The sequence below is a fragment of the Balaenoptera borealis genome, assembly GCF_965194805.1.
Source record: "Balaenoptera borealis genome assembly, chromosome: 11".
NCBI lineage: Eukaryota > Metazoa > Chordata > Mammalia > Artiodactyla > Balaenopteridae > Balaenoptera > Balaenoptera borealis.
The window spans coordinates 92233595-92260264 of record NC_138868.1 but is presented as its reverse complement, the minus strand read 5'-3'; positions in this window follow the sequence as shown (position 1 = coordinate 92260264).

Sequence of the window (26670 nt, the reverse complement as noted above, 5' to 3'; positions counted from 1 at the left end):
TTTTCTAACTCTTTGTTAAAGCTTCCAGTTTCTCACTCTGTTCATCCAATGTTCTCTCAAGTTCTTTGAGCATCTTTACCATCATTACCTTAAACTCTTTATCAGGTAGGTTGCTTCTCTCCACTTCACTTAGTTCTTCTTCTGGGGTTTTATCTTGTTCCTTTGTTTGGAACATTTCCCTCTGTCACCTCATTTTGTCTAATTTGCTATTTTATTTCCATGTATTTGGCAGGTTGGTTACATTTCCTGGCCTTGTAGAAGTGACCTTTTTTAGGAGACGTCCTATGTTTCTCAGTAGCATACTCCCCTCTGGTCTCTAGAGCTATATGCACTAAGGTTGCCCCCAATGTGGGCTGTGTGGGTCCTTCTGTTGTGGTGGGCTGACTACTGTGGGTAGTCTGGTAAGCATGACTGGCCCCTTGTCTAGTTGGTTGCCAGGCCGTTTTTTTGTGGTGGCTGCTGGCTGCTAGTAGATGGGGCTGGGTCATGAAGCAGCTGTCTGTGGATCCCCAGGGCGTCCTGGGGCTAGTGTTAGCCCACCAGGATGGGTGGTTTTGGGGCTGGGGGTCCTAGGGCTAGTTTTGGCCTGCTAGTGGGTGGGGCCTGTTCTTGATATGGCTGGCTGTGGGGTGAGGGGTGTCCTAAAGCTGGTGTTGGCCTGCTGGTGAGTGGGGCTGTATCCTGAGGTGGATGGCTAAGGGGCTCAATGTGTCCCAGAGCTAGTATTGGCCTGCTAGTGGGCATGGCCTGGGCCCAGGGGATCCTGGGCTGGTTCTGGCTTGCTGGTGGGTAGACTGGGTCCTGACACAGCAAACTGTGGGACTGTGGAGGTGCTGGGGTTGGTGTCTGACCACTGCTGGGCAGGGCCGGGCCTCAGGGGGTCCTGGGGCTGGTGCCACTTGTGGGCAGAGCCTGGTTTAGCATCCCTGGCTGCAGGGCCCTGGAGATCCTGGGCTATTGCCAGTGCACTGCTGTGTGGGACCAAGTCCTGGGCCCTCTGGTGGGAGTCTTAAGGCAGCAGGCTTGCTGGTGGGTGGGGCTGTGTCCTTACCCAGCTTTTTGCTTGGCCTGAGACATCTCAGCACTGGTGCTGACAGGCTGGTGAGTGGGGCTGGGATCTGGCACTAATAATCTCCAGGGAGGATTCCAAAATGGCACTTGCCAGCACAAGTGTCCGTGTGGTAAAACAAGCTCCCAACTATGGCTGCCACCCGTGTTTGTGTTCCCAGGGTGAGCTCCAGTTGCCCCTGCCTCATGGGGAGGCTCTCTAAGATCAGCAGGTGGGTCTGACCCAGGCTTTTTTCAAATCACTTCTTTTGCCCTGGGTCCTGGAGCATGTGAGATTTTGTGTGTGGCCTTTAAGAGTGGAGGGGCCACACTGTGTTTCCACAGTATGAATGGTAGGAGAACCCTGGGATATTTGGGCCATGAGAGTTGGCTTAACAGTAGAGGAAGGGCTGAAAATATATCAGGAGCTACTTTAATGACTTCCAGTGTGATTGAGGAGACTGTGAAGAGCATGGCGAAAATTAACATTTGTGTAGAGAATAGAGGGGTGCCTACAGGTAAGTTCTAATTAGTATGAATAGGGACTTTGTGATCCTATGTGCAGATGATACAGAGTATCCTGTACAGACAGACTTTGCGTATTCCTGGGCCCATGATCATTGCATCTTGTAATGAACAATAAGTTGTCCTAGTTTGGTGTATCTTTCTGTCTTCAGTGCTGATGCCTATTCTCTGCTCCTACTGTCTCTTTCTCTAGTCCCAAAGCCTATGCAGTGTCGGCCCCTGAAAGTTTTTCTTTAAACCCCTTTGCCAGACAGAATTTGAATTCCCCCCTCAGACTTTTTGACCATGGCACATTCCTAGGCCCATTCCAAGTGTGGGAATTTCTGGAGGAAGATGTATCATTTCTATCATATTTGGTCTCCTTTTTCTTGGAATTTCCTACCATTCCAAGAACGTGTTCCTTTGTTTCAACTAATGGAGGACCACACTCTTTCTTGTTCTTCAAACAGCCAAGTCTTTTGGACCTCAGTGCTTTTGTTCATGCTCTGCCTCTGTCTGAAATCCTCCCACCCCAACTCACTGTCATTGGGTAAAATTTTTTGGTTTCAAGAAAGAAACCAAGTAAAGCTTGCTTAAATAAAAAAGGGAAAATGTACTGGAAAGACAAATGGGAAAGCTCAAAGAACTGAAAGGCAGTAACTGGGCCTTAGGAACCAGGAACTGGAAGGCAGTAGAAATCTAGGTAGTACTTTCCGTCTCACATTTCTCTGTTCTTCTCATCCCTGCCCACTTCATTCTTTGCTATTTGTGGATTGGTTTCCTTTGTTCTCTGTTCACATGGTGGAAGACATGGTCTCCTCCTAGCTCCCAAGTTTATAAGCTATAGACTCAGCTACCCAGAGAGGCTAATGTTCTCTTTCTGGGTCCCCATCCCAAATTCCAAGGAAGGTACTCTGATTGGTCCATTTTGTGTCAATGGCCCATTCCTGGAACAATCAGCTATGTCCAGGGGCCAGGGTAAAACAGTAGAAATATAATACACTTTTAATACAATGTCTCTGGACAAGATGAGCAGATTCCAGAGAACAGGGCTGGGTAAGTCAGAGGATGTCTGCTATATCCTTTCTCCATGCCTGTGAAATAAATAGCCTTCCTTCCTTCCTTCTTTCTTTTCTCATACGATCAGTAAATGTCTCAGGCAAAGTGCTAGTGCTAGAAATACAGCTCTGAATAAAAACTGGTCCCTACCTCAGAGATCTTACAACTGAGCAGAGAATACAAGTATAGGAAAACGTCTACTTATCCCTTACAACCCAGTTCAAATATCACTCACATTATTTGGAGAAGTCTTCCCTGACCCTCTCCCCAAACCCAATTCTCACAGCTTTGTTGGTGTTACCCTCTTCCTCAATTCCCTGTTGTTCCCTGTACCTACTTCTACTATAGTAATCACATTTCATAACAGTTTTGTTTCTATGATTCCGTCTCCGTAGCATGTAAATTCCTGGAAAAAAGAGATGGCTTTTAAATTCAGAGTAGTTGGTCCAAGGCACGGGCACGTGTTCAGTGAATGTTTGTCGATTGAAAGAACTGCTCTCCTTTAGGAAAGAGTGTGGTCTCTAGGCCTCTACCTCCTCTGAGGTGTAAGGCCGATGAGGGGACATTGCAGAGCTGCCTGTATCAGGGTAGATGGCTTGGCATCTCTTGGGAGGACAGGGCTACCATGGACACACAGCCTGTTGCATATGAATAGGAGTTGGAGGAATTAGCCTGCTGAGAGCAGTAACTGATAGCCCTCAATAGTCCCAGCGGGAAATGCCTCACAGCTTGTTTTATTACACAAAAGGCAGGTCAGACCATTAGCTTGACGGCCTTTTTGACTCTTTGGGCTTTACTTCTTAAAAGGGAAGCTTAGTACCAACGTCTCTCGCTTCTGAATATTCCATTATTCATTATTTCCCTTCCCCATCAAGCCCCTATCTGTGATAAGCTCCAACTGAGAGTATCAAAATTCTTAGTTTATTGAAGAGAAACATAAGTAAAATAAAATTTGCCCCAAGCACTCTTTGAGTGATTCACAGAACAATTAGCAGCACCCAAGTTTGATTTAAATGATGTATATATTTTTTTAATTAGAAAATTTCTTAAAGTATTTAGCCAGGGCTTGTTATGTTCATAGAACTGACTCATGGTCATTTTGGATTTTTGAGTGAATGCCATTGTTAGTTTTGAGCTTTCAACAATACATAATTGGCACCCAAGAGCTCCACATTTTTCTTTCTTCTTTTTTCCCACGAGTCAGCTGTGAGTGGCAGGAGGTAGGAACATTTCTCCCGGGTCTGTGCTTCCCTTCTGATGAGTTCCTTGCCCCCCTTGCTGGGTTGTATATTCCAAGGTGCTGGATGATTAGGGTATTTGGTAGGAGAGTTTTTTCTATTGTATTTGCTGTGGCATTCACTTCCTTTGCGTTTTCTTCTTACTACACATTTTGAAGAGAAAATCAGTGGAGATAATTCCCTTCTCCTTCTCTCCCCCCACCTTTTTTTGGGGGAGAGGAATGGCTCAAACAATGAACAATTAGTTAGCAGAGAGTTTTCTGCTAATCATGATGCCTTTAGTTTCCTCCTCTATAAAATGAGGTTAACAGTAGAGTATATTTCATAAGGTTGTTGTGGGGAAGAAATGAGAAAATAAGTAAGAAAATGTGTATAAAACAGCTAGAATACTGTGTGACCTAGTAAGTGCTCAGTAGATATTAGCTATTATTAATTTCCCTAAGACTCTCCAGATGCTGACAGGGTTCATCCTTGTACACCTCCTGGCTCTCTTGTGCCACTGTCCTCCATGGCACTCAAAACCCTGAGAAGTCACCAGCTATGGTCTCCAACCCTCCAGACTAAAAATTCTCTTATCCCAAACTTAATATCTAAAAATAAATGGAAATCCTCTGTATGTATGTGTTTCCAGTCTGTTGCCAATGAATTTTTACTTCCATTAGTCTCTCACTTAAAGTGATCTTTCAAGTTAAACAGTGAGCAATTGCTGAAAAAGAACCATTAAGAAATCTGGGTTCTAATTAACTTTATCTCTGATTGTTATGTAGCTCTGAGTCACTGTATTTTTGGTAAACAAGAGTAAGAACTACAAAGATTAATGAAGGTTGTCAAGACTGGTAGAAGAACAAAACTGAAAATTTCCATAATGATATCTTATAAAGCCAATGCTTTGCTTCATTTGATCGCATAGAGCCTGGTGAAGCTGGAAGAGTTACTTCTGTTTTGGTTTGTAAGAAAACTGAGCACAGAGGAACAGAGGCTTTTCTACATGGCTTGGTTTCCACATTCCTTCCCATGCTCCAGCCCTCTGACAGAGCCCTCCCTGCCCTGTAATGGAATTGTTTGTTTCTTGAATCCTTCTCCTACCAGAATGAGATCTTCTTGAGGACAGAACCCCATCTCATTCATCTCTGTGTCTCTAGTGTCCAAGGCACATAGTACATGCCCAATAATGTAGAATGAATGAATGAATGAATGAAAAGAGAGTCAAGACCAAAGACTTCATCCTATGATTCTCAGGCAAACGTTTGTTTGCTCCTTTTACACAGCTTCCCACCCTGCACTGACCATGAAGTTATCCGAGGAAAAGGAGAAATGACAACTTATGAAGTTATAAGCAGGAAGCGCTGAACCAAGAATATGAATTTTTTGTGTATTTTATTTTTTTTAGGTGGGACACTCAAAGGATCATCTAGTCTGACAACATTAATCAGTCACCATAGATTTATTGAGGATTTGCTTGGGCACTGAGCTCTGTGATGCAGGCCTGTTCTCTAGTTTGGGAGATAGGAGGAATGGATGTGAACGGTTGCCCAGGGTCAACAGTGAGAATTGAATGTCCTAAGAGTAGGAGATAGACGATGACCTCCTGGAAGAGGCTGGATTTGGCCTGGGCCCCAAAGGGTCAGAGGGAGTAGCTCTCCAGCAGAGGGGATGCGAGGAGAGGGGAGGCACCAGAGTGGACAATGTTGGGTGTGCTTGGGGACTACTGGGGCTGGGTGCTCAACTGGATTCTCCATGGAAACCACAGGACGTTTCAGGTGGGTGAGAACTTCCCTCATCTCTTCTACTCTGCTCTAAGCTTGTTTACTGTCACTCTGTATAATGGTTAAGATGCACTCTTCTAATGACTGATGACTGGAATTACCTAATAGTTATTCTTTCATCAGAAGAGTCAATATTAAAGATGCCATAAACAAGAAGAAAGTTATTTCTCCAAAGAAATTGGCAAACTGAAACATGCTAAAATCTCTCTCTGGACATCACTTGTCACCCACTTCCCAGCATGGACAGTCAGACACAAAAGGGTTTAAGTTTACATTTTTTTATCTGCCACTTTCTAGATAAATTTTTCAAGTTATTCAACCCTCCCTGAACCTTCATCTACTTAGTTATACCACAGAGTAAGGAAAGCTATGTTGCAAAATTGCTGTGAGGATAAAATGAGAAAATGTAGGAAAAGTTCTTGGTATGCAGTGGGTGCACAATAGCTGCCTCATTAGATGCACTAGGTTCAAACTCATATGCCCACAGGCAGATGATGTGAATGAATGGAGACTAAGTATAGGATGTGTATAAGGGCCTAACTGGGACTATGGCAAAATAGTTGTTGCACATGCTCTCCAAAAAGAGCAGCTGCTATTCAGAGCCAACTAATTATTGCCACACTGGAATCGAATCTTTGTGTTGTCAGATGTTTCTTTTTTTAAAAAAAGAAGCCAGTTATCAAAAATTTTATATGAAATCCTTTGATTTCAAAAGTGGCAAGTGTGGCAGAGATGGCTAATTGCCCCCAGGATCCCCTATTCCCTGCTTTCTCTTTGGTCTACAGCCCTCAAGTTTTAGTTAAGTCCATGTTCTTCCCCTTCCCTCTACCTCCAGCAGCTAGATATTATGCTTTCCAGCTTCCCTTGCAGCTAAGTGTGGCTACTTACCAAGTTTGTTCAATAGAGCATGAAGATGAGTGACGTGTGCAAATTTGTGTTCATGTTCTTAAAAAAGAAGCTCCTTGAATTCCACTTCATTTTTTTCTTTTCCTACTGATGGTGCACCTGTTTCAACCACATGGATGAATACATCATTTTCAGGGACAGCTGGGAGCAACCAGATAGGGGTAGAGTTGCCTACACCCCTATATAACTTACCAGTCCACATCTTTACTGAGAGAGAAGTAAATGTCTATATCATTTAAGCTACTGTTATTTGGTCTCTAATAAAACAACAGGACCAATATCCTAAATAATACAACTAATTCACAATGTTCAAAAACAAAGGATACATATACACATATAATCTATTTATGGGCTGAATTTGCTGTTGGGATGTTATTTTTTAAAAGAATTAAACAGCGTAAGACCCAATCCATGCTGCATAGAAATTTTAGTCCCACTGGAAAAGCCAGACTGGTATACAAAGCAATTAGCACATGATACAAAACAGAGTGCACAGACTCTAAGTGCTATAAGAATTCAAATGAAGTAGGTACCAACTAGAGACTTTGTGCATCCTTTGCTACATCACTGGCAGTGCATTTGCCACTACCAGGAACCCTAGTGTAGCAACAGTCAAGGTGGCGCAGGCTGGGCAGGAGACAGGTGCATCCTATGCCTGTGACAGGTGTGTTCTATGTCTGCTGGTCCCGGTCACCCTCCAGGAGAAGAAATGGGAAGCCCCGGGCAGGTGGTGCTCCCATTGTCAAGCACCTACATTTTATATCCATTGTATCATTTAAGCCACCCTTCCCCCATTGCAGGTGAGGAAGCTGTGGCTGAGAGAGATGAAATAACTTTCCTCTAATCGTTAATAGAACAGGGCTTCAAACTCGAGACTGCTGGACACGAAGTCATTTCTTCTTTCTGCTGCCCAACCATAGTATCTGCTTCCTTGGTGGGCCCCAGCAGGCTGAACCACATTGTTAATCATATCAAGGAAGGTAAAGAGGAAAAATAAACTCTGAAATCTCTTTTTGACATTATAGGCATTGCTTGAAATAAATTCATGAGGAAGAAATTCAAGGGGCGAGAGGCAAAGGATGAAGTGGAAGAAGTGTTTTTTTTTTAAAGTTTAATCACATTGAATAAACCTAGAAGAAAGAAATGGTATTCAGAGCATCATTTTCTTGAGGTTCCCACAATGCATTTTGATCTCTAAGAAGAGAGGCTCATCGGGCTTCCCTGGTGGCGCAGTGGTTGAGAATCTGCCTGCTAATGCAGGGGACACGGGTTCGAGCCCTGGTCTGGGAGGATCCCACATGCCGCGGAGGAACTGGGCCCGTGAGCCACAACTATTGAGCCTGCGCGTCTGGAGCCTGTGCTCCGCAACAAGAGAGGCTGCGACAGTGAAAGGCCTGTGCACCGCGATGAAGAGTGGCCCCAGCTTGCCGCAGCTAAAGAAAGCCCTCACACAGAAACGAAGACCCAACACAGCCAAAAATAAATAAATAAATTAATAATAATAATAAAAAAAAGTACATAAGACCATTTATTTAAAAAAAAAAAAGAAGAGAGGCTCATTAAACAGGAAGATTATCTGCTTATTTGGGATGACAAATCTATCCTTATAATCATGGCTGCAAGCACTTGGGAGCCTGATCATAGGCACATTTTCATAATCTTTGCAAAGATTAATGAATGATAATTACTTTATTCAGTGGCAAAAACTGGTTTGGAGTATGTGTCATAGTAACAATTTCTGCTATTCATATTCTTAAATGAATCTATATAATGCATTACTTATAATTCCTGTGTTTTTTTCCCCTCCCTTCAGATTCACTAGTAGACTCTTTTCATTTTATAGTATAAAGTAACTCAATGATTTCATGATTGCCAGTTACTGCATTAAAAAAAAATCATACTTTGGGTTTTAGTTCTCCGGTGAGCCAGGGCCATTACTCAATATTTGTTGACATTGTGGCTGCAGGAACCTTTGCTTCCTTCAAGTTAAATGAACTCCCATTTCAATATCGAAGTTTTGGGAACACCAAAGAGCAGTTCTGAAATTACACAGTTGATGTTCTTAATTGCAACGTGGGGCCTGGAGACCATTGCTGAGTTGCAAATTAATAAAATTTTTCTGAAGTGGAAAGGTCATATTCAAAGAGACTGTAGGATTTAAGCTATAAAAACCTGGGAAGGCATCTACATTTGCACAGTAAAAAATTTACCCTGACGCAGCCCTGATAATTAGTGAAGAATAAAAACAAGATCTCTGAGCACCCAGGACAAGGTTAGACATGGGAGAGGCAGGACGTGGGGGGTGTCCAGCAGAAATGTGGGGGAGGGACCACATGCCACATTTGTCCCATACCTTTCCTCCATGCCCCAAGGCGACAGAGACAGGAGAGCCTCTTTCAGTGCTAACCGTGCAAATTCCTATCCCTCCACTTCTCAGCATAAAAGCCATATATGGAAGCAGAGGCCATGGAAATAGAACTGGGTTTCCTGTTCAATCTCTCAATCCCTTTAAAATTCTCTTCTTTTAGCTACAAACTCACACCCCTTCCTGGAAGTAAAACTCATCCCTACAGATGTTACAAAAGACACCATTTAAGCAATATATGTAGAATAGGTTCTTATAATTCTTTTTCCACTGCTAAGTAACCTCTCATTTCCCACCGGAACTTCAGCACTCATTTCACCTCCAGTTCACTGGCCCTCAGCACCTGTAAGTTTTCATTCTTTTTTCTCTTCTTGGTTTTTCTACTTTTTCATGATGATTTGCTTTAGCATTTCTGCTTCATAGAGACTCATTCTGCCAGGATCATTAATCGTCTTTCTTTAGTTTTTCTTGTTACAAGGCCCCAGAAATACTCCCTTTCTAACGGCCCTATGTATGATCTCCTCCTATGATCCTATTTTCTGACTCAGAAGCTTTCGTTTGAGGAGTTGGGACATGCCCTCTGGCACGGATGACCTTTCCAGCCCAAGAAAGGCCATATCCTCATGTCCTTAAGAAGCAGAGACAGTTCTCTGGCCTCTCAACATTTTTGTACCTCAAAAGGGAGCAGAGCCTGGGCCTTTAGCTTAATCTCTTTACATCCCAATTTCCCATTTTTATTCTAAAACAGATGCCCACCCTTCCCCTCATCAGTGTATGCACTGTATCTTGTACTTTATCAACTTTGAGGCAAAATTCAGCTCCTTCACTGGTTTCTACAAGAAATTCAAGGAGGTTTACTGAATGTTTGTGAGGTCTCAGGGAAAGGTTCCCTCACAAAGCACACAGCATTTCTCTTGAAAAATCTATTGGTCTTGTTTCTTCTTGCATCTTCCCTCCTTCACCTACACCTTAGACAGGGATTCTGCTTTTCTGCTGATACTGATCTCGTTCATAGCTCTGCTGCTTTTACTCCATTCCTCCCAATTTCCTTGGCATCCACTGTTTCCTCTCTTTATTATGTAAAGTATCTCTTTGCTCCCCTGAAGGAAATCTAGTACTCAGCCCAGTACCCTTGTCTGGAGGCTGATTCTTCTGGATTTGGATGAGTGGGCTTATCCAACAGCTTTGCAGCAAAGCTAGCTTTCTCCTTATAGAAGAATTCTCTGACCAGCTGCTCTTACAAAAATATAAACATTTCTGCATACCATTACTCATAAAATGGGATTATTAATACTTCATAGGTTTGCTGAGAGAACGAAAAGAAATAGTGAACATGGAAGATTTAGCACAGCATAGTTTATCATCATCATCATTGAATGGAATCAGATTATGCAATTTGTATCTGCTCTCTCTCTGGGGCTGTGTTGCTACCTGCATTCCAATACTTACAGCTGAGTTGTCTGAGGTTGTTCCTAGCTTTGAGCTCCCCAAGGGTAAGCACTTCATCTTATCCCTCCTTGTGTCTCCAGCACCTGCTGCAGTGTGCAGTGCCCAGTGATGCACAATAAATGTTTGTTGAACAATTGAATCTTTGGCCCGAGGAGCTTCTGGAACATTCTGAAACAGCACTATATGTGGAGAAAAATACATACCTGAGGAGGAATGAAAACTAAGTTCCAGGGTCATTGCTGAAAACTGTTCAACACACGGAAAGCACTTTGCAGGCGGGGGACAGGAGGGGCTGTGCTCCCTCATTTGTGGCTCCCCAGTGCCCAGTACCATGGTGGGCACAGAGGAGGTGCCAAGTCTCCCCCCACCCCCAGAATAGACTTCTCACATTCACTTTAGTTGTTCGCAGCTTAAATGTTTAATTTTTAAACTTAGTTTTTTTCTGTTTTAAGAAGTAAACTTCAATGTCAATGAATGAGGTTCTAATTGTATGAACTATTTATCATGTTACCTACTCACAGCAAAAGGATGAAGTCTAAGAACCTCTGTGCTTTCACCAAGTTCTCATTCTGCTTTGTGCCTCTGGTTTTCTTTTCATCGTTTGAACAAACAGTCCCATGTGTAACTGTGAATGGGAGGAGGAAGGATCTAATTGTGTGCAACTCCTCCTCTCTGTGCTCTGCTTCTCCCGGACCCAAGAGGAGTGTGTGGGGGGAAGGGCTGGGCTAAAACATTGAAGCATCCCAGGAAAATGCTGAAATTTGGTGTCCTATCAATCTGGTATTCTTAAACGTTTGTTCATCAGAGGCCGAGGACCTGTCTCATGGGGAAAGGATGCAGATTACACATGGGGCAAAGATGCAGCTCTAAGCAATTCATATCAGTCCCAAAGTTGTGTACTCAACTTAGACAAAAGAAATCTCTGCATTAACCCAACCAACTTTCTTAGAAGACAGCTCATGAAAGTGCCGTCTTATGTTACTTGAACCTGTTCCTGGGTGGGTGAGGGGCTCATCCAAAACCAAGTGGTTTTTAAAAATATTTTTTTCTAACTACATAGACAAGCACCCTGAAAAGAGTTCTTGTGAAATACATTTTTTCCAACTCATTAAATTTCCAATGATGTCTTAGTATCCATTATTGATTGATATTCCAGCTGGTGTTACCTTAATATTCCACATTTAGCTTGGGAGGTAGTTGAACTCTGGCCCAAGAAAAGTATCTTCTAAATGTATGATTCCACTTATTACATTGGAAGATATAATATGAATGTTGATATGATTTCTTATTAATTTTGATCACCACAATTTTTGGTGTATAGTATTTGTTTTATTTTTATTTTTTTATTGAGGTATAGTTAATTTACAATCTTGTGTTAGTTTCAAATGTACAGCAAAGTGATTCAGTTTAGTATTTGTTTTATTATTCCAGCAGCTGATGTTTGTTAACTCCGAGGTCCTGAATTGCTCTTCCAGGTTTTATGTCTCTAAAAAGGAGGTCCTGGAATAGCATTCTGGAGCATTCCCCAGAAAAGTAGCCCTGATAAGTATGGTCAATTTTAGTGCATTCACAATGTTGAGCGACCATTACCTCTACTTAGTTCCAAAACATTTCCATCACTCCAAAGTAAAAGGCTTACCCATTAAGCAGTTTCCCCCATCTGCCCCCGACCGCCCCCACCTCCCAGTCCTTGGCAACCCCCAATCTGTATTCTATCTTTATGGGTGTATCTATTCTGGCTATTTCATATGAACGGAAATATGTCACCTTTCATACCTGGCTTATTTCACTTAGTATCATGTTTTGGAGATTCATCCATACTGTAGTACATGTGAGTACTTCATTTTTTTATGGCTGAATAATATTCCATTGTATGTATAGACCACAATTTGTTTATCTATTGATCCACTGATGGACATTCAGGCTACTTTCTTTTTTTTTTTTGGTGGCCCATACCAGGCTATTTTCATACTCTGGCTGCTGTTAATAGTGTGCTGCTATGAACATGTGTGTACATGTACTTGTTTGAATACTTGTTTTTAATTCTTTTGGGTACATGCCTGGGAATGGAATTGCAGGATCATGTGGCAATTCTATGTTTAGCTTTTTGAGAAAATGCCAAACTGTTTTCCACAGTGGCTGAACCATTTTACATTCCCACTAGCTATATGAAAAGGTCCAAATTTCTCCACATCCTCACCAACACTTCTTACCTCCCTGCCACCCCCCCCCCCTTTTTGATGATAATCATCCAAGTGGATGTGAAATGCCACCTGATTGTGGTTTTGATTTGTATTTCCCTAATGACTAATTATGTTGAGTATATTTTCGTATGCTTTTTGGCCATTCTTACATCTTCTTTAGAGAAACACCTGCTTTCTCTTGCAGGCTTTTATCTTGGTAGGGTGACTAATCAAATCGTCTGCCTGGGATGAAGGAGATTACCGGAATGCAGGACTTTCAGATTTAAAACCAAGAAAGTCTCAGCAAACCAGGGCAAGTTTGTCACCAAAGTGCTGGGTAAGGTGATTTGTGGAATCTCAGGCTTATAGTTTAGGCATCAGAGCAAGAAATAGCATAATTATTCCTTAATCTTGGGAACAGCCATGGCCATTCTGTTTGGCCATTCTAATTGGCCTGACTTGGAATGGAAGTCCATCCCAGGCAGATAAATTACTTGGACGTATTTATGCATGTGTTCACCTTGAGTTGAAGGATTAGCTTCTTCTCAAAAAATAGGGATGGAGTAGGATTACTATGAAACTGGGGTGGTGATTCTTCAAATATAGCGATGCTTGGCAGACACATATATGATCATTACAAACATTGATATGCACCAGCTATTGTGCTTGATGCTTGCACATAGATTATTTCATTCAGTCCTTACAATAACCCTTCTAGGTAGATATTAATACCCCAGTATTAGACATAACAAAATTGAGCCTTAGAAAAGTTGTTACCGTGCTCACAGTCACGTAAGTGCTGGAGAGATAATTGTTTCTTTTTTCTTTTTGATATATAATTGATGTATATCATTGTATTAGCTTTAGGTGTACAACAATGATTATATATATATATGGAGAGATAGAGAGAAAAAATGATTTAGGCTAAGTTTTAATATAACACAGTATAAAAAAGAATTTTCAGACAGCAAGGAGAATTCAACTTCAGAAAAGGTTGAAGAAGCTTCCTTCAGAGAACTTTGTCACAGTCAGGGTCCATTCAGGAAAACGAACCAAACCAGTTATTTTAATAGAAATTTTAATGAAAGAAATTTGTTAAAAGGTATTTAAATAAAGAAAAAAGGGAACACTGAAGTAACATAAGTATAGCAGTTTTAGGAACAGAGGCAAGAGGTTGGGGCCATTAGAATCTAGAATCTAGGAGGAGAGGCCCAGACAGCTAGCCTGCTATCTCTGCTGTCTCTGAAGTGGTGCAATAAGGCTGGTTCTGGGAGTGTGGAAAACAGTTGAAACTGGAACCAACTACCGCTGCAGGTACAGAAAGCAAAAAAAGAGGCAATCTTTCCCCTCCTGCAGACTTCCAGTCTCTCTCTAGCACCCTCTGTTGGCAGAACCTAATAGAGCACCAGCTGGCAAAGCAGAAATACCATTTACATGTTCCCTGTTCCAGGATCACAAAGCAGATTGTAGCAGGATGGGTTGAGAGTTAAGAGACAATAGCTTAGGGGCTTCCCTGGTGGTGCAGTGGTTAAGAATCCGCCTGCCAATGCAGGGAACACAGGTTCGAGCCCTGGTCCAGGAAGATCCCATATGCCGCGGAGCAACTAAGCCTGGGCGCCACAACTACTGAGCCTACACTCTAGAGCCGGCGAGCCACAACTACTGAGCCCGCGTGCTACAACTACTGAAGCCCGCGTGCCTAGAGCCTGTGCTCTGCAACAAGAGAAGCCACTGCAATGAGAAGCCCGCGCACCGCAACGAAGACCCAATGCAGCCAAAACTAAATAAATTAGAAAAAAAAAAGAGACAATAGCTTAATTACCAACATTGCCTTTAAAAGAGGAAAACTCAGAGTTCACAGTAAAACTGTTCATATATAAAATTAGAAAGATGTTTGGATTTTGTTTTTAATAATCCCAGAAGTTCGTATTTTCTGAATTTAAGTTTACTTTTCTAGATTTGAGGAATTAACATAATTAACTCTACCTTCCTCCGTGCAGGTGATTACCAGGTCTATCCCTGGTCCTACCCCAGATAACATCATGCTTGAAACTTTCAGACCATCTCAAATTCATTTCCACTCTGTAATTTATCCATTGAAGTATTGCTTGAAACTGATGTGGAAAGATCAAAAGCTTTGAAATCGGAAATGTGTGGATTCAATCTTGCCTCTGCCACTTTGCTTGTGGATTAACCTTGGGTGAGTTAATTAGTCTTAATTTCCTCATCTTTTAAAGGAACGTAGATAACACATATCAATATAGTAGCGTTTTTATAAGATTTACATGAAATAATGTATAAAAAACAACTGGCAAGCTGTCTAGCACAGCAGTGATGCTTACTTAATAAAAACAAATTCCACTTCTTGTTCTTTTTACTCAACTCTTCTACTTGAGAGCAAACGATGAGTTTCAGACAGATCATCTCCCTGAATGCAGAATCTCACTTTTGCAGCAGCAACAAAAATTGGACAGGCGTTGGTGTCCCCACATAATTTCCATCAGCTCCCTCAAATAACCCACTGATCTAAGTGGCAGTATGATCGCTTGCTATGTCATCACAACCAAGACAAGTTTCCTACTTTCTCCTTCCAACTAGAATGCCATCCTTGGGCTCCCTCCTACGGAGAAAGTCTGACCTCAAGACTTGTTGTCCTCTCCTTGTTTCCCTGAACTGCCCTAAGATTTCTTTATTGAGAATTGATGGCAAAGACCCATCTTCAGATGAAGCAAGGTGGACTTTGGTGAATTGTGTGCATTCCAAGCTTGCACTTCCAAGCTTGGGAGGTGGTATTTCTGAACTACCAGAAGTGTCCCCTCCTTGGGAAGTACGGGTGAGCAGTGATGCTGGCAGAAGTGCCAAGTATTCCTTGGGTCACTTTATAATGAAATTATAATTGGATAAATAGTCACAGATGTGTAGACGTCTTGGATGCCTGCCTCAAAATACTCTCTGGAGGGTAACAGAGAGACAGAGGCAGTTGCTTTATTTTCAGGAAATGAGGAATTGGGTCATAATTTACCTTTACCTCATTACAGAGTGTAAGCTTACTGAGCATCTCCTGTCCCCTCCCTGCCTTTTATTGAACCAGAGATTTGATGTGTATCCCCCAAGAGATTTCATGAATGCAGTTTGTGAGGGGGACATTGCTCCCTGAGGATTCCCTGAAGAGCAAGCTTTAACACGTGCTGTTACCACGGCTTTTCCAGGGAGCTCAGTTCTTTTGGCTTTAGTGTCCTAATAGGTCTCTTTGCACATAGGAGTTAATAACCTGTGAAAACTCAAACTTAAAAACAAAATCATCTTTGAGTCACATGAGGGCAGAAAAGCAGGGCAACACTCTAGCTGTCTTCTTTTTAAACAATCTGTTTCCTTTTTTTGTTTTTTTCTATTTGTTTATTTCTTCTCAACTTTTTATCCTTTCTTTGAATCAAACTGCTTCCTGGACTGTAAACTCACTATGTTGCTTTTCAACTTGGATTGAATTTTTAAAGCAAGTCATAAACCCTTGGAAATAAGATTTATAATGGAAACGCTGACACAGGCCTAGCTAGCGTGTCCAGAGAGGTGTTCTAATAATACTGGAGAGTAATATTCTCCAAATCTAATACTCTATAGATTTTTCTCCTGCTGTGATTCATACTGACCCAATTCTTTCTCTGACTCCTTCAGTGCCAAAGCCTGTGGCCTGCCATGTCCCTGACGGGCAAAGTCAAATGCCCTTTGGGCATGTCTGGGTCACATTGGCATCTGGCAGAACATGACACAGTTAATTCCTGTAGGCACAGACTTGGGTGAGGGGGCGTCCTGGAAGGAGACCAGATCCCTGGAATGAGGCAGGTTTGGGATGGAGGGGATAGGCACAGCTGGCTGTAACTAGTCTAGTAGGCAGAACTTCACAGGAGGGAGAGTTTCCAGGTAAGAAGACAGGCTGCTCTGGCAGGTGTGCGGAACACAGTGATGGAGAGCCAGGAAGCATAAGTAGAAATCCAAGCAGGTAACACAGTTTTAGTCTCTGGCTATGATTCCCAGGGGTGGGAGAGGGTTGGGGTATAACTTTAAAAAAAACCATAGTCTTTGCCCCCAGTTCCTGGTATACAGTTTCAGAAACGCTTGGAATTTCCTGAGTGATGGGAGTATCTTGTGTTATTCATAAAGAGCCCCTTTCTCCATACCTGAGTTTATGCTAGTGAGATGACTCAAGGTGGCCCCTCAGATAGTTTCCAGGGAAAGGCTGGCTACCTACTGTGACTAGAGTTGTCACTTTCAGCCCACTCTTCAATTTCGGGGGAGGTAAGGAGGGATGGAGATTAAGTTCAATCACCAATGACCAATGTCTTAGCCAATCATGCTTAAGGAAACCTCAATAAAAACTCTTGAACTACAAGGTTTGGGGAGCTCCCAAGTTGATGATCACTTTGACATGAGGGGGGCTGGTGCACCCAGAGAGGTCTTGGAAACTCTGCACTCCCTCCACCCCCACACCCTGCCCTCGGCTTCTCTTCCATGTGGCTGTCCTGACTCATAAGTATAGAGTTTCCTGAGTTCTGTGAGTAGTTTTCATGAGTTATCAAACCTGAGGATGAGCCATGGGAACTCCCACATTTATAATCAGCTGGGCAAAAGAGCAGGTATCCTAGGGACCCCATTTATAGTTTGTGTCTTGTGGTATCTTAGAGTTAACCAGCGGGGTCTGTGCTAACTCCCATACTTAGTTCATGAATTGAATTGAGTTGTAGGGCACACAGTCAGAGAATTTGAGAATTGGTTGTTGTTTGGAAAATGACATAGGGATCAAGGGGAGGGAGACATTGGTAGGAGCAAGATAGGGCCCAAATCACAGGAAGAGAAAGATGTGGAATCAAATGCTAGTTCTGTTATTTACTAGATGTGGGACAGCCAAGTGAAACTCTCAATTTCTGTTTTCCCATCTGTAAAATGGGCATAATATCCTATTTGTTAATAGGATGCATTCTCTCTTTTTCATGATTAGTATGTAGATAATCAAAAATATTTGTACAATGAATGAGTGAAGAACTCAGAGTAAATAGATAATCTACACAGGGCCTAAAACTCAGGGAACAAACGAGGAACTGAGCTATGTATCTGGGTACATAGTCAAGGTTAGAGCTGCAGGGAAGTGTGTCTTAGTCCCAAGTATATATACAAAGCCACTCAAGTCCCTTTACCATCTTACGCCTGAAATCAGGATTAGGTGATCAGGAAGCCCACAAGTAAAAGTTAGAAGACCCGAGTTATGAGGAGAAGAAGGCTATAGACGATGGGGTGTGACAAGGGCCTGGCTCGCACAGTATAGCAGAAGGGTAGTGAATACAGGCTCTACCCTCAAACCACCTGGGTTCTAATCCCATCTCTGCTTACTAGCTGTGTGACAGACATCAGGCAAATTAACCTCTCTGACTTTGTTTCATCATCTATAAAGTGAGGTTAAGGGCAGTTCTGATCTCATGGGTTCTTGAGAGGAAAACCTTTGGTTCGAAAAGTTGGGAGCTTCCTGGGTGAAATCTGAAACTGGCCCCGTATATGAAGGGCAAGGAGAGACCAAGACAGAGGGAGATTGCTCCAGATTGGTAGGTGGCAGGTTTAATAAGCAAGGGAACTTACATGTGAGGCTTGTCTTGGGCAGCCGAAAGACGAGTAGATTTTCACATCCCCACCAGAATCTTAAAAGTGTATGTAGAGGCCTTAATGGGGTTCAGTCATGTATTCAGTCATTATGTATTCAGCAACACATTACTCTGTCAAGGCTGTGTCCTTGAAATGGCTGTGGGAATGGTGGGCAGAATGTACATTCAAGGATGGATGGGGAGGGGCAAGGAGCCTCCACTGCCAGGTCCAGCTCACGGGTCAACCATTGATCACGTCCTCTTGATGGCCTCCCCCAACAATAAATGGAGAATGTACCAGGCACACATCTGAAACATGGGAATTGATTAGTAAGTGTTACTAGGTATTATCACTGCTTTTACGATTCTTCTTTCTGAGAGAGCGAGTTCAGTAGTAAAGCAGGGGTGGGTGGGAATTCCATGAGCATCCTTAACAGTTTCTAGGAAAACCAGAGCCTAGGAAGGAAGATGAAAAGAGCAGACATCTCTCCAGAGCAGCTCCAATTCACCCCAGCCTGAGTGGAAAAGCTCCACTGAGTAGCTCCAATTCACCTAAAAATGCTTCCCATTGTTCACCATTTCTTGTCAGAAAGTGGAAGGACCGTTTCTTTCAGCCATGGCTTTGTCCATGTTCCACCAGGCCTTGCCCCAGGTTGAAGTGCTGCTGAAGGAGCCCTGAGCCTCGTGAACTCCTGTTTGAACAGAGGTGTTGGGCTGGGCTTGCCACAATGCCAGGGTGAGCTGAGTACAGAAGCAGTGCCTGCTTTGCTTGTCTATCCTTGGGAGAGCCTCACAGATAGGTCTCCCTGTGGAAGGAAAGGGGAAGAGCCAATTGCTTCAGCCCCAGAGATCTGCACAGGTGGATGGGCAGTAGATTGGTTTAACTCCTTACATCCAGAGTCTCACCTCCCAATCTTCAGGTGAGGAACCTGAGGCCCAGAGAGAGGTGACTTGCCTAAGGGCACCTGGCTAATTAATGCTGGCTTACAGCACAGTTGGGAAAATTCAAAGTTGTCTTCATATAAGCTTTTAACGACAATTTTGCTGACATTATTTCTGAACAAAATAGATCACAGGTGCTCTTCTGTGGATGGCGAAGAGCCAACTGGTAGACAGCAGCAGGATGCCCAGGTCCTCGTGGGAGCTCAGTGGCCCCTGGGCACGAGGGAGAGGCTGGGGAAGCTCTTTGGAAGGAGGGGTCTCAGGTATGGGTTGGGAGGGGTCACAGCACCTCTGAGTGGGCTTCTTTCCTAATGTGGCCCTTTATAGGATTCAGTGGAAAACTTCTTTTTTTCCTCTGCTGGTCTTTGGCTCTTTTGATTTTCTTTTAAATCTTTAGGTAAGCAAGAGCAACAGTTGAAGAGCAGTGTTTCTTCTTGTTTAGCCTGAAGGCTGTGTGCAGTTCTGGCAGTTAACCTCATAGATTAAGACCTTTGAAGAACACGACTGTTTTTGTCCAACTTGGCAAGTCTTGAGATTCAACATTTTCCCAGTGAGGCTTCATCAATACAGAATGAGAGAGATCGAGGCCGGGGAGCACTCTTTGTCTTCTCTTTGTGCAGATTTAGTTTGGCCTCCATAAGACTTAGGCTGCTGCATATGGCCTCCCAGGCTGTGCACTGCACAACTCCAGGGTCACGATCCTAAGATGTGACTGGAACCCCAGTGTGTAGTACTGGGACTCTGGGCCTGACTGTCACTCTGATGCTGCAGTTTTAGAAGCCTCTGAGGTTCACTCATGATGGAACTACTGCACTAGTCTCTGCTTCTTTTGGCATTTAACTCCAGCTCTGCCCCTCATGTGGGCTCATGGTGTCTTCCAGCTTCTAGGGAACCCCAAACCAGGGTTCACTCATTCTGGGTAACAATTGTGACCTGAACTTTGTCCTATCAAAATGTCCTTTTTCTGGATGTGACATACCTACCAGGACTATTGGCATTTAGAAGGGTACATCTGGAGACAAAATATCAACCTAAAGGAAAAATTTTCCATAGTGTTGGGAGTAGGGGCATTTTAGGAGCAGAGGGGCCTTTGGAGGAAGCTCTGACACTATCCCAATTACGATGGCCATTTCTGCTTCTCCCCTCCCCCTTGGTGTGCTTTAGCCACAGGAGAGATAATTGCCTAGTTAGTCCCCAAACAGCCTTTTTTGGTTTTGCACCCTCTCAACATCACCTAACTCTGGGTTGGGGCCCTACACTTGGAAATTGAACTTGGGCACAGACCCCCTTCTCTTTCTTCCTTTCAGGACAGCTGAGACAGGATAGCTTCTTCAAAAAGAACTTTTGTGGTGTTTTTGCTGGTGAGCTTTTAATAAAAGACACAGGAACTCTACATAAAAGTTTTTTTTTTTCCTAAAATTTTTATAAATGGGCAAAGGAAAAAGAAATTCAGGAATGAAGAGGACTAATAAGGTAGATTAAGGGGGAAAGTTATTTAGGAAATATCAGCTAAAAGAGACAACTAAAAAGGAGCCTAAATTTAAGTACTGAGCTTGCTCTGTCAGGTCAGGAGAGGAGACACCATGTCTATGTAGGTATAAGTGAAGGGAGAAAATGCATTTGTTTGGAAAGAAAATTTTCCCCTACAATTCCAGTGGCAAAACAAAACAAAACATAAAACGTCTAATGGTGTATATTTTTGAAATATTTTAATGTGATTTTTTTTTCCTTTCTGAGTTCAAGACTTTCTCCTCACTCAGCTAAGGCTATTCATCTGCTTGCAGGTATGTTAGGAATGTTTGAGAAGGAATGCAAAAAGAATAGACATATAAAGTAGTATTCAGCTTCTGGCATGCAAAATAGAATGCAGTCAGGCAATAGGCTTGAAAACCAGGCATTTTAGCATGATAATGGATTTCCTAAATTAATATAGGTCCCATCTAACAAATCAAGGGCTAAGCCTGTAGGATTCATATTATAGAGTTCTACTGCTATGTAGAGAATGCACCTTTATTCGTGAGAGAATTCAGATCATAGAGTTCTTTCAGTGTGTAGAAAAATCTCTCTTTGTTTGCAATGCGTTTTAGCTGCAAGCTTGGAAGAGAAGACTATGTCTTACTGTTTCTGACAGTGTGGTCCCCAGATCAGCAGTATCAGCATCATTTGGGAACTTGTTAGAAATGCAAGTTCCCTGGTCGCACCTCAGACCTACTGAAAAGAAACTCTAGGGATAGAGCTCAGAAATTTATTTTTTAAACAAGCCCTCTGGGCAATTCTGATGTACATTAAAATTTGAGAAGCAATGGTCTAGAGAAAACTTCACCGCTTTCCAATCCAGGGCATTTGGGAGGATGGAGGAAAGAGGCATGAAAGATGTGTATCCCTATTTTTCTCTTCTCCAAGCTTCAGCTCAGAAGTGGAAGGAGCTTTAGAGCAGTGAGAGTAACACAGAGGAAGCAGGATGCTCTCGCTCGTGCTCCTTATCTGGAACTCTGTGTGGTGGCCATCCATTAGGTTGGCCTAACCAGCTGAGGATGTCGCTAGACCTAAAGAGCGTTTGGTGTTGCTGTGGTTAGGCTAAGGAGCTTTGCATTTTCAGTTTTTTATTCTAAGCCTCCTGTGAGTCCCCTGTAGCATAGGCAGGTCCCAGACTGAGCTGAAGAGTCCAGCACGGGGGTTTGTCAACAGGAGTGTCTATCTCTATTGGGGGTGAAGCGGCTTTGAGCAAAGATTGCAGCAGGGTTCCCCAGGTCAAGGCAATGGGAAGCACAGTCATATCTCAGGGTTCTCTAGAACCAGAAAGATCCACACTTAACTAGGATGGTACTGGCCTCTTGCCAAACTGAAAGAAAATGACACCAACCTTGGGGTGGACACAGAACAGTGCTCCGGGTCCAAGACCAAGTCACCCTCTCTTTCCCTGTTACATGAGTTAATATATTTACTTTTTACTCTAGTTAGTTCAAATGAGGTTTCTGCCACTTGCAGTGGAACGCATCTGGAGAATATGCATCTCAAACTCACTAGTGCAAAATGAAACGCATCTTCCCAAATCTGGTTCTGCTCTTATTCAATTTCCATTAATGACGCCACCATTGATCCCATTATCTAGGCTAGATCTCTGGGTCTCATCACTGACTCTGTCATCTCCTTTCCCCTCTCCCCATTTTTCTCTTGAATCTGATCATTTTTCTTTATCTCAGTTCAGGCCGACATAATCTCTCCCCTGGATTATTGCAATGGCTTCCTAACTAGTGTCCCTGCCATCATCCCTGCCTCTTCCTTCCATTCTCTGCAATCCAGCAAGAGTGATCTTTCTAAAGTGAAATTTCATCATGCAATTTACTGACATCTGTTCCAGACACCTGTCCCTTATGCATTGTGTATCTCTGGGAGGCTTTATTAGACACAACATTTTCCTAATAGAGTTGACCACAAGGTTTTTATTCATGAAATATTTCATGGGGATAATGTTCTACTGCATACAATTTGGGAAATAATATTCTAGAAAAACTTAAGGGCAAGAGTTACAAAATCTTGCCTCCACTATTAAAAGACTCTAATTTGATTCTTATAGAACGTGCCATTTTAATAATCATGGTATCTGACATTTATTGGATTCTTATTATAGCATAGGCACAGCTAAGTATTTTACGTGCATTATCTTATGGAACCTCCAAAATAGCCTTTGAAGTTGCTATTATTATCTGTGTTTTATAAATGAGGAATAGAAGCTTAAGTCAATTTGCTCAAATTCACAGAGGTGATAAATTGGAGAATTGATATTTGGAACTAGGATTTCTTGATTCTGACGCCTGTATGTTTAACTACTAGCCAATATTTTTCAAAGCGTGTTTTATATAGCCCTGGGGTTCTACAGTTATGCCTCAGAAGCAGCTGCAAAGAAGGAACAGAGGGAGAAGGAGATGAGGGGGAAACAAACTCTGTGAAATTGTGGGTCCCTGAAGACCACTTCAACCAGAACATCTATGCCTTTATCTCTTTCATAAATGGGGGCTCTGTAGAAAAGTTTTCTTGTGCAAATGGTTGGAACATGTTGGAAATTACTGGATTACTTGATACGGATACTTAAGGGAAATTTTCTGTCAAGAATCCTTTCCTCCCCATTTCTTCTGATTCTCAAGTTTGCATTTCCATGAAGACACTGAAGGAGCATTTGACTGACACCTGGAATTAGCTCATTCAGCTGGCATCATTGGTAGATTTTGTTTATGTACAGTTTCCTTAGCTGTCTTCTGAATTACATGAAATAGAGTAGGGTGGGTATAATAGAATACTCTGTCTAAGCCTGCTTGTTCCTTATCTCAGATATTAGATTTAGGGAATTACAATTTATTCAGTGGAAAGCTGGCATAGGATATTGAGGGATATTCAGGAGATTGATGGGTCTGAGGAACTTGAAAAGTAAGAGAAAAACAAAGCAAAACAAAGAAAGGAAATACAAACTGAGTAGAAGAGTTTTCAAGGGGCAGGTTCCTTAAGGTTCTCAATAAAATTAGCTGGGAATTTGATTCATCATGAAATCCCCTTTATCTCTCAGATATCTATCCTTGAGCTGCAGACTGGTTGGCATAGATCTCTGCCATCTGGCTTGGTTCCTTCTCTTCCTCTCCTTGTTGTCGTCACTTAGACACCATCTTGTTTCCTGTCAGTCAGGAGCAGTCTGCCTAAAGATGCATTTACGCACTGGCTTCAGCATTTTCTTTCCCCTTGATGTAAACCTTCTGTACTTCTGGGGATTTCTACTTCCTTTCAATTTCCTGGCTTGGGGCTATGCCTGAGCTAGACTCATTTCCCTAATCATGGTGGTTAATACCATTGGGCTTCAGTGAAGACTCAGATATTCCTAGTTTAGGTCATCCTAGCAATTCCATAAGTTCCAAGGGATCTGTTCTCTAGTAATATGTTTTTCTAACTGAGGCCTCTGGGAAGTCATTCTGATTGGTTATTTTTTTAACTAGTTGTTAAATTAATTAATGCTTCTAATGAATTAGATATGTTTGATTGGAGGAATTTGGTACACAAGTCCCCTCAATGTGGGGGAACTATATAGTGGATTCAAATCTTAGAAAGAAGATTGCATTAGGTGATCTCCTAGGTCTTTTTATCTCTTCATTTCTTCTGCAACTTGTTTGATCTATATAACTCTTTTGATCTCTGCATTTCAAGCCAAGTAAGAGGGCTACCATTTGTACTCTTCAATTCATAGGCAGCATGTTAAGGCAGACTTAAGCACAGAATTAAGTATAATTGTAGCTATAAAGTATGGATTCAAGTTAGAGGCAGATTAAGGGAGGATATGGAGAGGTGGTGGGTGGGAGAGGTGTTGCCAGATTACCCCCTCCCATGTGTTTGTGCATGGAGTTACTTATGTTACCCTGATGTCTTAGCTATTTGGATATGCTACAGAGATAAAAAGTATTGTTGGTGGAAATTTCTTCTTATCGTTGTCCTCTTCATTTAGATACTTTTATAAAGAAAAGTTGCTCAAAAGCCCTGAAGAGATCCTAGGACCAAGCGTGTCTGATGAGTGGTGGTAGCATCTGTAATCTTGGTGTCTTTTTTGGTTAAAATAAAATTGAAGAATGTCAGACACCCAAAAGCAAGACACAAAATTAATCAAACTTAGCATCTCTTTTCCTCAGGGATTCCTAAATCCTAAATCTCAGCCTTTCAAAAGTTACTGCAAAGATCATAAGGGATAAAAATGGTCATTTAAAAACCCATGGAAGAACATTAATTTAAATTATGATAATATGACCTATTAAAGAGATGCACTCTGGTCTCCCACCAGACTAAAATAAATCAATTTTGTTAATCTTTTGGGAAGAAAATGGAAGTTACTTACACGAGTGGTCAGAAATTAAAAATAAGTGAAACTAGCTACAATATATTACCTTTCTCTCTAATGGTGTTTGCACAGGGAGTGGTGATCTCTGCCATTTTCTCAGGCTTTCAACACTTTTTTATCTATGCTCTACACTTGGGTAGAAAATGATCAAAAGCATCACAAATTCAGAGAAATGCTAATCAGATTTCTGTCCACATCAGGAGGGACAGACAGAACTTGACCCAGGTGTTCATGCTGTAGGAGAAATTGTATATTAAAATTAGTAGCATCTGTGCTGATTAAAGCTAATGATTAGACCTAGACAAATACTGTGCATGAAGACTCAGATCTGCCAACACCTAAGCCATCCTCTTACCTACAGACACGAACTACAAAGGGACAAAGTCCCCATCAGATCCCCTCCCTTCTCGCTTTTAAGTTCAATAGGCAGTCAAAGTCATAATGTTTTAAGTGGGGACCTTATAATCAGGATTGGAGTAACTTTATCCAGCATGCCAAATAAAATTTTAAAATATCAAAGATTTGGGTCGAGTCTGAAGCCAAAAAAAAAAAAAAAAAAAAAAAATTTAAGATGGGAATAGACACTGGAGAAAGAATTAGAATGCATATCCCAAGGTGCTAAGATCACAGAGATAATGTCTTAGAAATAATCTATGACATCATTTAGATGTAATTAGTATCCCGAGGCATCTTGACTAATTGTGTACATGCAAACATGTTTTATTTCTAGTTGTGGTCAGCTGAACTCTATTGAACTTTTCATTCACTCATAATTCATTCTACAAATATTTATTGAGAACTTATTGTACGTCAAACACTGTTTTAGGTACTGGGGATATAGTGATAAATAAAATAAAATCCTTGCCCTTATGGATTTTACACTCTTCTAGATAATAATTCCCTTTATTGTAGTCTGATTCCATACTTCTTCAGATACTTTGGTTTATTTAAAAGCCACTATGATCTACTAAGGATGTCTTTGTTTTGGGTTATTCTGTATACTGTTCTTAATGCGAGGTACAATGTGTAAAGTACAAATAAGTCAATACTAGTACAAACAGAGATATAGAGGTACTTTTTTGCTTTGTAATGTAGGCAACAGGGAAAGCAACTAGGACAAGGAAACTGGTGTAAGATAAGCAGGACAAAAAACAAAACAAAACAGATTAAAAACACAAAATAACAGGATAGTAGTGATTTGGGGTGAGTGCCATGAACTGGTAGCTGGAACCAAGTGAGAGATGTAGAGTTGGATGGAGGGTAGGCTTGATACTGAATGTCCATTAAGAAATCCCTGAGCAAAACTCAGGTAGGGAAGCTGGTGGAAAGTCATAAACAATGAATGAAACTCAGGTGTATGTCAGCAGCATGTGCAAGCAAACACCAGGGTATAGAGCAAGATCAGGTGTCCTGGGAAAATAGCCAGAGATTAGAAGAAACTGAAGGAGAAGAGTAAAGCCAACAAGAGGCCAGAGGTAGATGAATTGAATGGGCTGTAGCTGGGGGTGGGGACCAGGTGGTCTGGGTAAGTGAGATGAGGCTTATAGGGCCAGCAATAAATACAGCAGGAGGTTGGAAAACTTAAGTTGGAACTGGCAAGTGCTAATGCAAACTGGATGAGTATTGAGATGGAGAAATCTGAAGCAAAGAAAGAAAATTTTGAAGTGGGAAGGAAGGTAGAAATCTGGGTCTGGATCTGGCCAGGAAGTTCA